Source organism: Ambystoma mexicanum, chromosome 4q (genome assembly GCF_040938575.1).
Source record: "Ambystoma mexicanum isolate Mex_15411 chromosome 4q, UKY_AmexF1_1, whole genome shotgun sequence".
NCBI classification, from domain to species: Eukaryota; Metazoa; Chordata; class Amphibia; order Caudata; family Ambystomatidae; genus Ambystoma; species Ambystoma mexicanum.
Genome location: NC_090928.1, coordinates 954,875,555 through 954,893,190, shown reverse-complemented (window position 1 = coordinate 954,893,190; position 17,636 = coordinate 954,875,555).

Sequence of the window (17,636 nt, the reverse complement as noted above, 5' to 3'; positions counted from 1 at the left end):
GTTTGTAGTATGTATGGCCTCTTGTATTGCTATGAATTTTGGCTGCAGTAAATACCACTTGATTCTATACTTCAAGACTGAATTTATAAAAACTCTGCTGAAGTCATGAAACATTTTTTCAGCATTGAAAGGAAGCACACACAAGCGCTTCCTTCCACTGAAGGAGCAAATGTCCTGCTTGGAGACATTCAAAGGGGCTTTCAAGGTTGGTTTCACTGATGACCCCTTCTGACCCACTTTGTAATGCAATGTACAAAAGGGTCAAGGATTACTTTTATGTAGATTTACATTTTTTTATAGAGTACAAGAACAACTGCTTCTGTATCGAGTCCATTTCTGTTCTTAAAATGTCAACTTCCTCAAGCTGCAAAGATTGCTTTTAGTGGAAGACCAAGGTAAGACATAGTTCTGCGAGGCACAAACACATTGTACCTGTTTTGGAGGCCCCCACAGGTTAAATTCCCAGGGCATGTCAAAGTTTACAGAGAAGGGAAGTGCCTGAAAAGTTATGATCATAGAGCCCAGTGCTAGTTAGAGTTTGGCTGTTCTATACTGTAAGGCTATATTCCTTTTCTCGGATTTTCATTTTAATGTCTAAATATAGAACTTAGGATCATAAATTCAATAATTAGCACAATACATACTCATGTGTAATAGGGCAGACCAGTTGGCATGTGGTTCCCTTTTTGGGACTCCTCAGGCTGGTAAAAAGCAGTGGACAAGACGGTTCATCCATGTAATGGCTCAGCATAAATGCCATTGGAGCATTAATGCTAGGCCAGTCCAACTGGCCATTGTTTTGAAATTCTGGAGGGGAGGCAACTTGGTTATTCGCCTCTAGTGATGGGTGTACCTTGTAATTGAGACAGGATGTACATTGTCTATCCCCCCAGCGTGTACATCATGGGACAGGTGCATTTTAGTGGTTGTGGGCCATGCAACATGGTTCTCAGGGATGTATCCTTACCCCCGGGAAGCATCACTGCCATTCTGGATAACTTGCTACATAGAGATTTTTTCATCGAAATATACAACAAAGACATAATTCATAAAACAACAGTTGTAGCCTATGTTAAAGGTGGCTCTGGGAGGTCCCTTGCATGGTTTAAGGAAAGATCCAGGGTCCAATGCTTTACAGAAGGCCATGTAGTGCTGGCTGTGTCGAACACTGGGAAGCAGTGAGTTCCATATTGTTACTGCCAAGGTAGAGTAGGGAAACTAAGGATTAAGAAATCTAAGACAAGTTGGATATAACCACCACCTAAAGTCGGTATGCTAAGCATGAAACCAACCACCACCTTTAGATTCAACAACTCAGAAAATACACTATAAAGCATCATTGAATAACTGTAAGACCATTTATACAATATATGTGAGGAAATGCACTTGTGAATAAATGTATATCGGTGGCACCATTTAGGCATTAAATCCATGACAATAGAACCTACCTGAGCAATCAAATGAAATGATGAAATTATATTTTATTTATATTGCAATCGTACACAAGTGTTTCAGAGTGCGATCAGGCAAAAAAAGGGAGGGGAACAAGGGTGAACAAAAAAGAAAACAGCGATCTTACTAGGCCCAGTGACATTTAAGAAAGTGCAAGTGCATGGAAAATGGAAACGGGGAAAGTGCATGGAAGGGGGGAGTGGAAAGTGCGGAGCAGAGGAGAGAAAACATAAATAAAAATAAAATATAATAAATAATAAATAAGGGTGCTAAACCTTGGTAGTGCAGCCAGTAAGTGGCAGGTGAAAGTTAGTCAGAAAGGTATATCTGATAAGTGCAAAAGAAAAGTGGGAGGGGGACTGTATGGGTACAGATACAGAACCCTACTGCAGAGGGTGCCCTGTAGGCAGTGCAGGAGGGTGGCAGGGTGAGCAGGTACCTGGGTCTGGATGACAGAGGGTGGCCAAGTGCATGATGCCAAGAGAGGAAACAGATAAACAGGGGAGAAGGGGGGCAAAGGCAGAGGCAAAGAGGAAGGATGCTTCCGGAACCAGAGATGGTTTTCCTCAAGTTTCAAGGTGGCCTAGAAAAAAGGCATCAAATACTTAATCACAATTCATTCGGAGACCCCCCACAACCAGGAAGATTTTGCACAGATCAGATTTCCGGCAAGTGACAGCATATGACATTGACCTTGATGATATCACATGGACTGGCATTTAAAATGTAAAAATAATATTAGCTGAGGAGTGCAAAAATAACACAATGGGCCTCATTACGAGTTTGGAGGTAGCCATGGTGCTATTAGCGCCATGGCTGCCTCCAAACTCGGGTCCTGGTCCGGGTTCCTTGAATGAGGAATTACCGGGTCATTCCAACCATGGAGGACCCGGTAATTCCTCATTCAAAAAACCTAGCCCCCATAGGGCTCAATGGGAATGGGGAGGGAGCTAATAAAATAACGGGCCCATTAATAACGGGCCCGTTATTAGCTCCCTGGTCCCCTTGCGGGACCCGCAAAGGACGTCTGGTCTATCCAGACGTTCAGAGCGGGTCCCGCAAGGGAACCTTGTAATAGAGCGAAATGGGTTTACTGGCACCGGCACCGTTAAACCCATTGTGCCCACCTCATAATGAGGCCGAATATATCCTTAAGCAGGCAAATATTTTAGTTACCCTACATGTTTTAAGTAGGGTGCTGCTTTGGTAGGGCATTGGTGGGGCAATGATGTAACTAGGGTACACCCAGCAGAAACCACGTAGGCCAGGGTCACTGTCTTAATATGTCAAAACGGCTAATTAGAGCCGCAAAGACAAGGTATAGACATTCTGGGCAAAATACAGCCCAGATTCACGGGTGCTGACAGAAGATGCCACACGTAGACCCCTGTATCTGGATATTCTCGCCATAGCCTCACATGTCAAGCATAGTCACACTACATATGGTGCAGCCTGATGTAATCAGGCACTGCTTCCCCTCACCCCCCGCACCCCAGTACTGCCGGTTTATGCCACTTATTGCATCATATAACTGGAGTAGCCATTCACTGGGTGCAGTCGCATGCGCAGTTATGAGAATTGTATGCTGAGTGCAGCCTAAAATGCCTCACTAATGCCATGTCATGCCTTGTGTGCCAGGTATAGTCATCACGTGTAAGGTACATCCTAGCATGTGCTGACATCAAGTGCGGACGTACAATGACTACCTAATGCCATCATGTCAGTAAATGCCTCATAAATTGGCTTTAGTCGAAATATATCAGGTAGACCCTCAAATGTTCTGGTGATGAGGCATATGCTAAGTGCAGCCTCAGATGTCTCATTTATGTGAGCTCATGCATCTTATGCTTGGTATATTCACCATGTGCATGATGCCCCCTGAGGCGTGCAGGCCCTGCCCCTTACTCTTACCATTACCTTCAAAGATCAAACTTGCCCACAGTTTAGCAATGTGTGCAACTGCTGATCCTTCCGCTACCCACTCCTCTTCCCACTCGTGCCGCACCAGAAACTTCCTCGTCATGTGGTGAGGATGGGAACTGATTTTCCCATCCTTTGTCTCTCCCCAACCCCCTGGCAGCCAATAGGAATCAGATGAGGGGTTAGGATTGGGGCAAGGAATGGGAAATGCATGAAGTAATCAAAGCTATTGCAGAGCGGTCTGAAAGCCGTGGGCTGCTGGGGCAATTCCAAGTGTGGGAACAGTTGTATTGGTTGTGGCGCCTAAATGATGTCCAGGGTCAGGTGGTGAACAGCTGAGCTATGCAGTGGATTATGATCATCTTTGTTTGTAGGTGTATTCCTTTGGGCTATTAGATGTTGCTTGAGACACCTATAATCCAAAACTATTGCATTAGAATAGAGATTGGGGGAAATTATATATGAGGAGGGACGCACAGCTTCTAGGTGTTGTCTGGCTATTTGCTCGCCCATTGACTGCCCAGAGCTATGCTAATCCCTATGGCCATTCCTACCCAGTTCCTGCCCCTCCTGCCCAAAACACCTCATCATGGGAACTCTTTGAGCTGCTTTAGTCAAGACGTACCATCAAACTTTGCACTCCTAGTGCCTGCAAGTGTTTCTCAAAGCAGTCTTTGGAGAGTTAATGACTTAATTGAAGTTTTAAACTTGCCCCTGGTATACGAAAAATGTCTTATCGATTTATAAATACTATGCTTGTCCTTCACTGAAGACCTGTTAAAAACCAGCATTGGCATAGCCAACAGTTTTGGCTTGTGTAAGTATTAGACATTTGCCAGGCACTCCTATTATATGCACAGGAACTCGCAACATTTTGCACCTGCTATCATCAATGGGCAGTTAATAGCACTACGACTGTGCCTGGAAAGCACCTTTCCCGTGCCTACACAAAAGCCCAAACTGTTACCATTGCCAATGCTTGTTTTCTCCCTTCCACTTTGGCCAATCCGGTAGGAACTAACTGTGTAGACACCAGAGGCCCTTCATCTTTTTGACCCAATTACACCAGATTTAGGGAGACCTTTGGAAGCAATCAGGCACTGCTCTATTCATGACCTTTCCAAGCACTTGCCAGTGTTTTCATTTCAGTAAAGCGTTGCCTATAATTTGATATTGTTGAATGATCTTGTGTTTAATTAAGTGAAATGCTTACAAGCATCAACGCTGAGAAATGCCACTAAGTCCTAAACAAGATGATTGCTTTGGTTCCGTATAGAAGCCACTCACAAAGAATTCCCAGCAAGCTTCATGCATAGGCTACAGAGCAAAATGTATAAACATTGTTTGCCTTTGCAAAGCGTTCAGTTGCTGTCAATTTCATCCTGTTCCTGCATTCTTATGTGGGAGCACTCTTATTTCGCCAAGGCCAGGGACGTCATTTCACCAAAATGCCAGAGGTAGCGCAGGCGACATCACACGACCCTTGACCTCTGATGACATCACAGGAAGTGATGTCATTGGACCCCACCCCGAAGTGAAATCACGGGAAGCGATGGGACACAACCTTTCACCCCTTGACAAAACAGGAAGTGGCATCACATAACATTGTTTCAGCGTACACTGTGAAAAATATGGTTATGATATCACTGTAAAGTGATGTACATTTCATACTAGAATGGATCACCATATGTATCGTTAATATCACTGCGTATAGGCCCATATTACCAAATCACTGTGAATGCAAGCAGACGTCCAAGGTCAAATGATAATGATGTGTTATTATATAGCATTTACGCTTAAGCGCTTCATATAGAATAAACATACCTACAATGTCACCCAACCTATGTTGGTACTCATTTATCAACCTCAGCAGGATAAAAGGCTGAATTGACCTTGCTGTGAGTTGAGCCTGCAAGCTGCAGATCACACACACATTGCAGCAGCCAGTGCTCAACCCACTGAGCTATCTTACCGGCTATAGCTATCAGAAAACCAGCCACTCCAGAAACAAAGAGCCACATGCTACTGGCCACAGCCCATGAGCCTCAATGTAAAAAAAAAAGAAATACATAAAGAAAAACTATTGTTTCCTGTTTGATTTTTAGGGGTAGCAAGGGAGATCACAGAGGTAGCAAGGGAGACCTAAGGAGTCGCAGTTGCGACCACCGCTGACCCCTAAATGACGTCCATGGCCAAGGCTCAGTTTTTTTTGCCTGTCTGTAACCTCTAGCCTGCCTTTACAGATAATAAGGATTGGGAAAGATACCTCCGCAAAATAGATCACGGGCAAATTAAAAGACATTAAACATAGGGCCTGATTCATGGAATTTTTAGCATGGTGCAAAGTGACGTTGCATTGGTCCCCATTCAGGCTGTTTGGTCAACAAACAGCCTGATTCACGGAGCAGTGCAAAGTGTATGTTTTTGTTGTGCACGGTAACTTTGCACTGATTTTGCACTGATGCAAAGTCATTTTGCACTCACTTTGCACTGATGCAAAGTCATTTTGCACTGTAAAAATATATGGGCTTGATTCATGAAATTTTTGCACGGTTCAAAGTGACTTTGCACTGCTGAAAATTAAAGTGTATTTTTGCAGGGCAGTCAGTGTAAAGTAATTTTGTACCGAAAAAATACCACTTGCACTGACTTTGCAATGCAAAAATACACTTTGCACAGTTCCATGAATCAGGGTTTGTGTCGGCAGTGCAAAGTTACTTTTCACAAGTGCAAAGTCACTTTGAATCATGCAAAAATCCCATGAATTGGGCCCACAGTTTGTATCGCTTTGTGAATCAGGGTGTTTGTTGGCAGTGCAAAGTCAATTTGCACCAGTGCAAAGTCTTTTTGAAACTCTGCTAAAAATTCCATGAATTAGTTCTTTAATAATATGGTGGGCAGAGATGTTTAGGCGAGCAAGCATCCTTTTGACGGTAGGGTCTGCGGATATGTTTCTCCAAGCACAAGGGCACCATTTTCCTTCGCGTCGCTGTTCAAAGTTTCCTTTTTTCCAATCATATTGTCGCCTGCGTTAAATGTCGCCGTACTGAGAATGCCTTCTACTAAACATCTGCGTCTAACCAAAACGTTCTGCAATTCCCTCGCAGCGAAAGTGCTGGCTCTTGACTTTTAAATACGGCTTTCTGGAGCCTCATGAATACGGCTTCCTTGAGTGGATTCAACTAGATGATGTTCTTAAAATTCATGTGGAGGGTCCCTCAAGGCCCGCCTGGGCTGAGAATGTTAAAACTTCTGAGTGGGGTTGGAAGTTCTATGCAGCAGCGATATATATAACCTGTTCGACATTAAATGGTGAATGTACTGATTGGATTTCTGCGGGAGGCTCGGTCCTGCTTAAAATAATTCATCTTCTCTGAGATGTGCACTTTACCCATGTGCAGCCATAACTCCAGAATATTAAAAATGTTTCTGAAAATAATAATGGTTATGGGGAACCGCTTTTTAAGATTTTGTTATTACAGGAAATGTGTCTGCTCTGAAATGGATTGATGTGTAAAGTTTTCGTTACTATCTGTCTTTAAGGGCACGGGATAAGGTAGCTCAGGGAGTTGGGCGCTCATTTCAGACACCTGCCTTCAGTCTTATACTGTCATCCATCTGAGGCCATTCCTTTGAGTTCCATGAATAACTGGCAAACACTGTTACTTGTGGTTGCAGTGCTTAGAAGAAGGGGAATGCAGGATGAAGCACTATATGAACACATGGTATTATGATTGCACCAATAGTAGGACAGTCATTAAAAGAACTGATGAGGACACAGCATTTTTGAAGGGAACAGAGATGGAGAGGATCGAGGGCTGGTTGCAGTTTGAAAATCCATGTAAAGAGTCCAACAATTACCCCAACCTTTCGATGGCCTTTTCTGGGCTCTTCTGGGCTCTATGTCCGTGGCATGTACAGGGATAATTGGTCACATCATATCTCATGCCAGGGTCTATTGACCACTGTTTTAGTACATGTGATGGCGCGCTGCTAGCAAGCACTCGCAAAATGCCCTGGTCGATCTTATGAACCAGGAAATGCAAATTTCCTGACAAAAAACTTTCTTTGTGCTACTTTGAAGTGAACAATTGTTTAAAAGTAAATACATGTACCTACACATATACGGTTAAATGCAACTGAAATTGACATGCTGTTACTTTATCAGTTTGGTGGTAGCTGAGGAGTGCGACTTCCTGCTGCTGTGTTAATGTGGCAATAAGACCTGAAGCGGCGGGCCAATACCACTCCAGGTAATGCCCGGGGCCTTAACGAAGCCCCCGGGCATTACCTGCGGCGGTATTGGCCTGCCGCCAAGGATTTTATTGCCATTAGTACCCCGGCCCGTTGGATCGGGGTGCTAATGGTATTTTTTTCTGTTCCGGAACAGAAAAAAAAAACGGGGAAAAAAATGGCCGCCGCCATGGAAAGGGAAAACGTAGTCCGTTTTCCCTTTCCATGGTGGCCATCGGGAGCGGACGCGCTGGGAACAGAAGTGTTCTCAGCGCGTTCTCTTCCAAGACCAGAAGAAAAAAGAAGGTAAGTGGGGTCGGGAGGGCGGAAGGGAGGGGATGGGGAGGAAGACATTTTTTTTTTTTAAACGTACCGCGGTCTCCGGCGGGGGACGATGGGAGCCTCCAGCCGTGTGGAGGCTTGGAGCGGGAATGGCCCCGCTCCGAGTCTCCACACGGCTGGAGGTTTCCATCGTCCCGCACGAGAACCGCGGGATAGAAGGTAAGTGGGGTGGGGCGGGAGGAGGGAGGAGGGAGGAGGGAGGAAAGGCTTGGGGGGAAAAAAATCTTACCTGAGTCCCCAGCGGGGGACGAAGGAAGCCTCCAGCCATGGGGAGGCTCGGAGCGGGGATTGCCCCGTTTCGAGCCTCCTCATTGGCTGAGGGGCTGCCACGCCCCTCGCCGGGAACAGAGTAGCCGGCACGCACGGCGTGGACGGGAATACCGTGGGGTATGGCTCGCAAATGAGCCAATAACCACACAGTATTCCTGTTCAGCCGATCGTGCTGGGTACTACTAGTCGGTCTTTGAATGATGTCTGCCTGCTGACCAGTGGAAACAGACTTAAACGTGTGAATGATAAAAGAAGTAGGCGTGTAATTGTTTCAGTGTAACAGTGCCCCCTCAACCGTGTTTAGGTTGCACTTACTACTTCTAGGTGGTGGACCATGTTTCAACTGTTTGCCATGACCTCGGAATGGTTCTTTGTAAGTATATGGATGGGTGCGCTCAAAACAAATGAGTGGGGTAATACGGCATGCGTTGAGTAATATTACATTGATGGGGTAATAAGGCATGGGCTGGGAAATACCAACCTCTGTGGAAACAATCGTAAACTCGGCTATTTATATATTCCAACTGCATTAGTTTTACTTGAGCCTTTTGCTCTCTACTCATAATGAATGTGTTACCCGAAAGCCATAGGAGCACTCATTGCGGTATGCCTTCTGTAATAACAGATTTCCAGTAGCTCCAAGACCGCAGTGCCCTTCTCGCTGACCCTTGACCCTCCCTTGATTTCTCTCTCACTTGCAAGAAGTCACGGCTTAGTGCTAGGCTACCTTGCCAGGCACCCACTCCCTCGCTGACCCTTGACCCTCCCTTGCCTTCTCTCTCACTTGCACGAAGTCACGGCTTAGTGCTAGGCTACCTTGCCAGGCACCCACTCCCTCGCTGACCCTTGACCCTCCCTTGCCTTCTCTCTCACTTGCAAGAAGACATGGCTTAGTGCCAGGCTACCTTGCCAGGCACCCACTCCCTCGCTGACTCTTGATTCTCCCTTGCCTTCTCTCTCACTTGCAAGAAGACATGGCTTAGTGCCAGGCTACCTTGCCAGGCACCCACTCCCTCGCTGACTCTTGATTCTCCCTTGCCTTCTCTCTCACTTGCAAGAAGACATGGCTTAGTGCCAGGCTACCTTGCCAGGCACCCACTCCCTCGCTGACTCTTGATTCTCCCTTGCCTTCTCTCTCACTTGCAAGAAGACATGGCTTAGTGCCAGGCTACCTTGCCAGGCACCCACTCCCTCGCTGACTCTTGATTCTCCCTTGCCTTCTCTCTCACTTGCAAGAAGACATGGCTTAGTGCCAGGCTACCTTGCCAGGCACCCACTCCCTCGCTGACTCTTGATTCTCCCTTGCCTTCTCTCTCACTTGCAAGAAGACATGGCTTAGTGCCAGGCTACCTTGCCAGGCACCCGCTCCCTCGCTGACTCTTGATTCTCCCTTGCCTTCTCTCTCACTTGCAAGAAGACATAGCTTAGTGCCAGGCTACCTTGCCAGGCACCCACTCCCTCGCTGACCCTTGACCCTCCCTTGCCTTCTCTCTCACTTGCAAGCAGACACGACTTAGTGCCAGGCTACCTTGCCAGGCACCCACTCCCTCGCTGACCCTTGACCCTCCCTTGCCTTCTCTCTCACTTGCAAGAAGACACGGCTTAGTGCCAGGCTACCTTGCCAGGCACCCACTCCCTCGCTGACTCTTGATTCTCCCTTGCCTTCTCTCTCACTTGCATGAAGACACGGCTTAGTGCCAGGCTACCTTGCCAGGCACCCACTCCCTCGCTGACTCTTGATTCTCCCTTGCCTTCTCTCTCACTTGCATGAAGACACGGCTTAGTGCCAGGCTACCTTGCCAGGCACCCACTCCCTCGCTGACTCTTGATTCTCCCTTGCCTTCTCTCTCACTTGCAAGAAGACATGGCTTAGTGCCAGGCTACCTTGCCAGGCACCCACTCCCGGTGGCTCCAGGTGTGATGGTCATGTGCTGGCGGGAATTCTCTGGAATCATGCCATGCAGCTTTGGCGCGTCACACTATCATGTATTCAGAGCCACAGTGGATAAACTGATTGCTGCCTACAATGGCACAACATGACAACGAGAATGAAGAGAGTGGTTTGTGTGATTCTTGCGCCTACACAATCGTACTAGCATCACTGACGCCGTCTCTTGGCTTTTCTCAATGAATATCCAGTGTTAATGGATCTGATCTAGAAACACTTGTGTACAGGCGCGTTATAAATGTCATATCATGTCATAAACACAAATACATTTTGCTAGTCGTCATGCAAGCAAAATATGCGGCTCTCTTGAATTTAGTTGCATAATGTATCCATCTCGATATTTGTCATCTCTTTTCAAACTAGATACCTCATGTTAACCGAGACTATTGCATAGAGTACAGGTAAGAGCGAGAAGACCTGTGAGGAGGGACACACATCCTGTGGTTGTTGTTTGGTCATTTACACACCCATTGACTGCCCATGCTAATCCCTATGGCCATTACTCCCACTACTGCCCCATCTCTCCCAAAACATACCCTCCTCGGATCTCTTTGAGCTTGCTCTGTCAAGCAGTAACATCAAACGTTGTCCTGCATGTGTTTTGTTCTATGCAGCTTATTTTGCAGCTGTAAATGGCTACTGGTGCAATATAAATGCCTTAACCAAGTGTGCCTTTAGCCGCTTAATTGATATCTTTTCCATGCACTGAAGTGCAGTTAACAAGCAACAACAAACCCAATAGTTTTGGGCAATGCGCAGGGCCTCACAAAGCAAGGCAGGGTAACCAGTGCCCCATGGCTGGCTAGGCAGGGGAGAGGGGGAGCAGCAGCCCAACAAATGGGCCAGCACTTCCCCCTCTCCTCCATAATACTACAAAGGCGAGCACAGTCACCGCACCAGGAAACACAGAGGGAGGGGCAGAGTGTTAATCAACACCCTGCCCCACCCACACAGGGAGAAGAAACAACAGGGCCCACCAAAGGCAGGAAGTGGGCGGGGGAGCTAGGCTCAGGCACCATAAGGTGCAATTAGCTGTCAGCAGATGCTGGCCAGGGGCTGGCACCACAGCCCCCACCACACAGAATGACCCAAGGGACAGCCCTTGGGTCCTATATAATGGCTGCTGCAGCCAAAGACAAATCAGTTTGTGGACCCTGCACGTGGACCTGAACCAAAGAGTACTCTGTTCACTCAGAGTCTCTTCTTCTTTTGAGGCTTGCTGTTCACTCAGCGTCCTCCACTCTTTTCTTTCTGCTTTACTCTGAAAACAAAGTCCACTGCAACCGTAGAGCCTTTGCTAACTTTCCTTGAGCATTGTACTGTTCGAAAACCAAGCTGTCCCGGGAAACGGAAAAATTGACGAACAAAGAGAGTCTCAGAGGAACTCAGGACACACCAGTGGGCAGCCGTGGGTATGGCTTGCGAGCAGTAGAATTCAAAGCATCCCCGACACAGGCAGCGTTTTTCTGTTTTCACCTTATCAAGTAAGTGAGCTCCCGCGTCGGGCTGCGAGGCAAAGAGAAAAGCTTCAGGCCAGTGCGTTTTTAAATAAACTTCACTTTTGCAGCCGACCAAGACAAAGAGCGAGCGACAGAAAAGCAAACTCGCGTTTCAGTTTTTCAGCACTCGTAAAATGTGTATTTGGGGATTTAAGGATTCGTAAAAGGCACCTTAAAGCTAATTTTAAATATCCATCGGCATTATGTTAACACACAGTGTGAAACCAATTTTGAAAAAAAACATGCATAAATTGATATGACCTGCATGGTCGAGCGCCCTCTTGCAAGGCGGCCGAAGTTAAAATGCATGCATGGAAATGACCTGTTTGTTTTTAAGCGTTTCTCTCGTCCTGCTCTAAAGCGCAATTATATTATATTAGCACGCCTTAAGCAAACTCTCCCACATAAAAAGCATACCTCAGCGCACGTGCAAAGCAGGAAATCAGAGGCTGAGAACATTCTTAAGGAAATAAAGTAACATTTTAGACTTTGTCGTCATTTTCTTTTTTAAATTACCAAGCTGTATTTTAATGAGCATGCAAAAGCACCGTCAAAACAGTATAAACAAACATCTGCGCAAAGAACATAGAGGCAAGCTATACATGAAGCATCAACAAAATACATTGCACGTGCGAGGTAAATGAAAGGTTTCTTAAACATCCCGAAGGCTGCCTCACAAAAGGTGTAGCCGCCGAACCCGCTCTGGCTTTTCCAGCTACGAGGAACGAAAGTAGCACTTGTTTATTTAAAGTCAATGCAGCCGGCCAAGTGGCACAGGCACAGCGAGTAGAGTGCTCACCTTAACATCCGTACAGTACTTGCTAACGCAGTCTCGAATCCCGTCAGAGCCAACCTCAGCAGTTTATCCTTCCTAGGTCAATAAGTGAGCACCATACACTGTAGGCAATAATAAGCAGCGCTCAGATACCCGAGGTTTCGTAGCACTATATAAATGCCAAATTATTATTGAGTGGAGCTAAATGGTGCACTGTCTATTTTGAAAGCTGCCGTCACAAAACGGAACGACAATTACGTCAGATAGCATACTTTACGGACATGACTGGTGCTTATTTAAATAGCTTCCGTATAGAACTAATCAGCAATTAACAGAGGGCAGCATATTTTCACAAGGCCATGTATCATGAGCCCAGGCACCAACAATGTATTGTCAAAAGCTAGAGACGACAAAGAACCGTGCGGATAGCTCACCAGCCGGGCTGATAGCACAGTGAGTAGAGCGCCGGCAGGGACACCGGAGCTGGGCCTCCTGAAGGATGTGCGAACCCCGGTAGGGCCAAACCCAGCCCCCCCTCCCCACTGGGAATAAGACAAACGCAGGAACAATAGCTTCCAAATACCACAACCACACAGTGCAAGCATTAAAAATATAAATCCCGGGTTATGCGGGACAGCCAAGGTGCCCAAACTGAATGGTCATTTTCTTTTCCCGTTTAGGCAGAGCGAAACAAGGGGCAAACAAAATTGTCAAAGTAGTCATACCTTGCCAGGCTATGGGGTAACAAAGATGAAGCCCACGTAAAGACAATTTTAACACTCTGCACAAAGAACAGAGACCCTGAAGCTCTCCAGACACAAAATCAACCAGTTGCCCAAAACGGACAACAACATAACAATTCTACCCACACACCGTGGATAATAATGAGCAGCGCTCGGATATCAGAAGGTTCGTAGCGCTATATAAATGCCATATCAGGTAACCAGTCATGAGACAAAGGGTAACAAGAACTCAGTACCCGGATACGGGGTACAACAAGGCGTGAACATGACACCCAAAACAGGGGCAGGCCACGAACAACAAGCAACAAGCTAAATTACCACAAAAACTTGCAAAAGCACTACAAATCAAGGTAAACAGCCAGGGGTCGAGTTATAGCTCCAGCGCAGTACCATGATACGGGGCACAACAGGCGTGAAGCATGCCACCCAACAACAGGGGCAGGCCAAGGACAGCACACAACAAACCATATTCCCAACAAACAAAACAGTTTCTCCTCCAACTAGAAACAGCTACCCAAAATGGAGCGACCAAATATTTCTGTATACGCAGAATAAACATGGAACCCTGAAAGAAGGTCAGCTTGAAACAAAGGCCACAAGAAGGAGAATCCGTTGAATGGGATCACCAGCTAAATACAGCTATCCAAAGATGCAGCTGGCCAAATAGTTCCGTATTCGCGGAACAAACACAGAACCCTGAAACGGGGTCCAAAACAACACACAACTAAGGGGAACCTGTACTCAGGGGACCCAGTTGCAACAACACTACTGAAGTAGTGCAACAGATCCAGAAAGCAGGCACGGAAGGGGGCAACAACAATACAACAAAAGAACACGGAAGCATCCAGGACATCGGGGGCCAGCAGTGAGATACCAGGTGAAGAAGGGGCAACGACACCAAAGCCACACGGCAAGGTAAGTAAGATAGTACCCACACAGGGCACCATATGACACAGATCCCACACACCTTCCAATGGCACAATCAGCCAGGGCCCCGAAAGTCACACACATGCAGACAGACGAACGTCGAGCCAGCCCCACAAACAGTTCAAAGAACTGTAACAAACAGCTAGGAGAGGTCAGACAACCTAACAATCAGGTACCACAGCAAGCAGAGCGCCTGACAGCCACAACTCGCATAGAGGGTGGTCCCAGAAGTTCAGTCCAGTTCATACCAAACACAGCCCAATAGACCCAAACATCAAAAGATGTACGGTCTAACATGGAAAACCCACACAGAAAAGCAGAGCAGGCCCAATTAGCACTGCAACAACAAGCGAGAAATGTTCCAGACCATCAAGACCCTCCGCAACATGCAGGTAGTACCCAAGCGGATGACCAGTTTCGCCAGTGGTTCGAGGTGGCCGAGATTGGAACAGAGCAGCATCAACACAGGTGACAGATCAGACAAACACAAATTAGGGGCCAGAATAAAAACCCCAGGTTTGCCACTCAGGGCAGCCTCAGTAACAGATAGAAGAGATATCCCCTAAACATAACCGCACCCTCCAACACGGTCAGCGAGTCAGATAGCACAACAGGTAGAGCGTGCACCCTGACATCAAGACTGGGCCTGCTGAAACAGGGCGAACCCCGGCAGGGCCGAACTCAGCCTTTCAACTTTTTCTCAGGACAAGAAAAGAACACCACACACCGTGGGAAAGTAGCAGCTCTCAGATACCTAAGGGTCTGGTAGGGCCGCAATAGTAACAAAAACAAAACATGTGATGCACATGTGTCCAGAACAGAATAGAGAAGGAAATCAAGAGAGGTAGCGGGACATACAATAAATATGGTATATTTGGTAAAAGAAAGGCCATTAACACACGGCAAGTCAGTTCGACAGTACACCAAGATGTTTGAGAACTGGGTCACAGCCTGCCAGGCAGCAAAAACAAGCAGAGGAAAATACAAGCAAGAAACAGAAGAAGACAAAAAACCAACAACCGAAGCCGGGGACTGCAAGTAGCACTGAACCCAAAACTGGCTCTACAAAAATAATAAACAATGAGGTTTAAACACCGCACAACACAACCGGCCAATGCCAGAAGGCCGGGGCCAGGGTGGTACAAACAACACCGAACCTGAAAACAGGTACAACAAAAAAATTAAGATGCAGTGGGGAACAAACACCACACAGCACAACAGGCCAACGCCAGAATGCCAGGGTCAGGGTGCTACAAACAGCATCGAACCTGAAACCAGGTTCAACAAAAAAATTAAGATGCAGTGGGGAACAAAACACCACATAGCACAACAGACCAACGCCAGAAGGCCGGGGCCAAGGTGTTACAAACAGCACCGAACCCGAAAACAGGTTCAACAAAAAATTAAGATGCAGTGGGGAACAAACACCACACAGGACAACAGGCCAACGCCAGAAGGCCAGGGTCAGGGTGCTACAAACAGCATCAAACATGAAACCAGGTTCAACAAAAAATTAAGATGCAGTGGGGAACAAACACCACATAGCACAACAGACCAACGCCAGAAGGCCGGGGCCAGGGTGCTACAAACTGCACCGAACCTGAAACCAGGTTCAACAAAATTAAGATGCAGTGGGGAACAAACATACCACAGCACAACAGGCCAACGTCAGAAGGCCGGGGCCAGGGTTCTACAAACAGCACCGAACCGAAAACAGATTCAACAAAATTAAGATGCAGTGTGGAACAAACAGCACATAGCACAACAGGCCAACGCCGGAAGGGAGGGGCCAGGGTGCTACAAACAGCACCAAACCCGCTAACAGGTTCAACATAATTAACAAGCAGTGCTGAATAAACACCGCACAGCACAACAGGCCAAACGCCCCGAGGTGGGGGCCTGTATGCTACAATGTAGCACGGAACCGGAAAACAGGTTCAACAAAAATTAATAAGCAATGGGGGGAAAAGGTGCCTGGGTGGACAAACATCATACAGCATAGGTGAGCAGCCAAACCCCACAAAGGGCCAGTGCCTGTGCTTTCTATAATGTATAAATAACTTAATAATGTTATAAAATCAACAATCAGGCCAACGCCACAAAGGGCCCGGGCCACGCTTCTAGAAGCCCCAAACTACAAAGTTTGTTAAAATAGACAAACAGGCCAACGCCACAAGGGCCGGGGCCAGAATGCAGCCAAACTACAGATTCATTTAAACTGTTAGATTCTATGAACAAACATTAGACAACAGAGGAACCTAGCTTTGATTGTTCCACCAAAAAGAGAAACAAACTTAGAGCAGCATTACAAAGGGAAACCAGAGGCCAGCATGCGATGCCGGCCCACACAAGCCAAAAACCCCTATAGGGGTCAGCACCAGGCACGTCAAAAGAAATAGCCTAATTTAAATGGGAACAAAATATGCAGCCAGGGAAAAAACAACCAACAACTTTTGGGGGAAACCTGGACAGCCGGTAACCCATCCAGGTTGTGGCGGCACGGACCAGAGGGGGTAACCTCGGGACCCGATGCCCAAAAGTACTACATGTTATGGTTACTGTAATTATGATTATGTTTTGTTATGACCATAACTGTGCAATAAAATCTTTTATTGCCAACACCTACCCAATGTCTTGCGTACTACTTGGGGGGCAGCGAATAAGCATGGGGACCGGGCTCAGTGTCACCAGGACATGTTACCTTCCTGAAGGCATATGGGTCCACTGGTTATGGGCAATGCGCAGGGTCTCACAAATTGAGGCAGGGTAACCAGTGCCCCATGGCTGGCTAGGCAGGGGAGAGGGGGAGCAGCAGCCCAACAAATGGGCCAGCACTTCCCCCTCTCCTCCATAATACTACAAAGGCGAGCACAGTGGCTGCACCAGGAAACACAGAGGGAGGGGCAGGGTGTTAATCAATACCCTGCCCCACCCACACAGGGAGACGAAACAACAGGGCCCACCAAAGGCAGGAAGTTGGCGGGGGAGCTAGGCTCAGGCATCATAAGGTGCAATTAGCTGTCAGCAGATGCTGGCCGGGGGCTGGCACCAGAGCCCCCACCACACAGAATGACCCAAGGGACAGCCCTTGGGTCCTATATAATGGCTGCTGCAGCTAAAGACAAATCAGTTTGTGGACCCTGCACGGGGACCCGAACCAAAGAGTACTCTGTTCACTCAGAGTCTCTTCTTCTTTTTCCCAGAACCCTCCCACCCTAAGAAAAAGGATGAGAAGAAGGAGAAAGAAGAATGGTCACTGTACGGTGACCACACTGTCGTGGGACAAGAATGACGGCACGGACCAGAGGGGGTAACCTCGGGACCCGATGCCCAAAAGTACTACATGTTATGGTTACTGTAATTATGATTATGTTTTGTTATGACCATAACTGTGCAATAAAATCCCACTACCTTTTATTGCCAACACCTACCCAATGTCTTGCATACTACTTGGGGGGCAGCGAATAAGCATGGGGGCCGGGCTCAGTGTCACCCAGGACATGTTACCTTCCTGAAGGCATATGGGT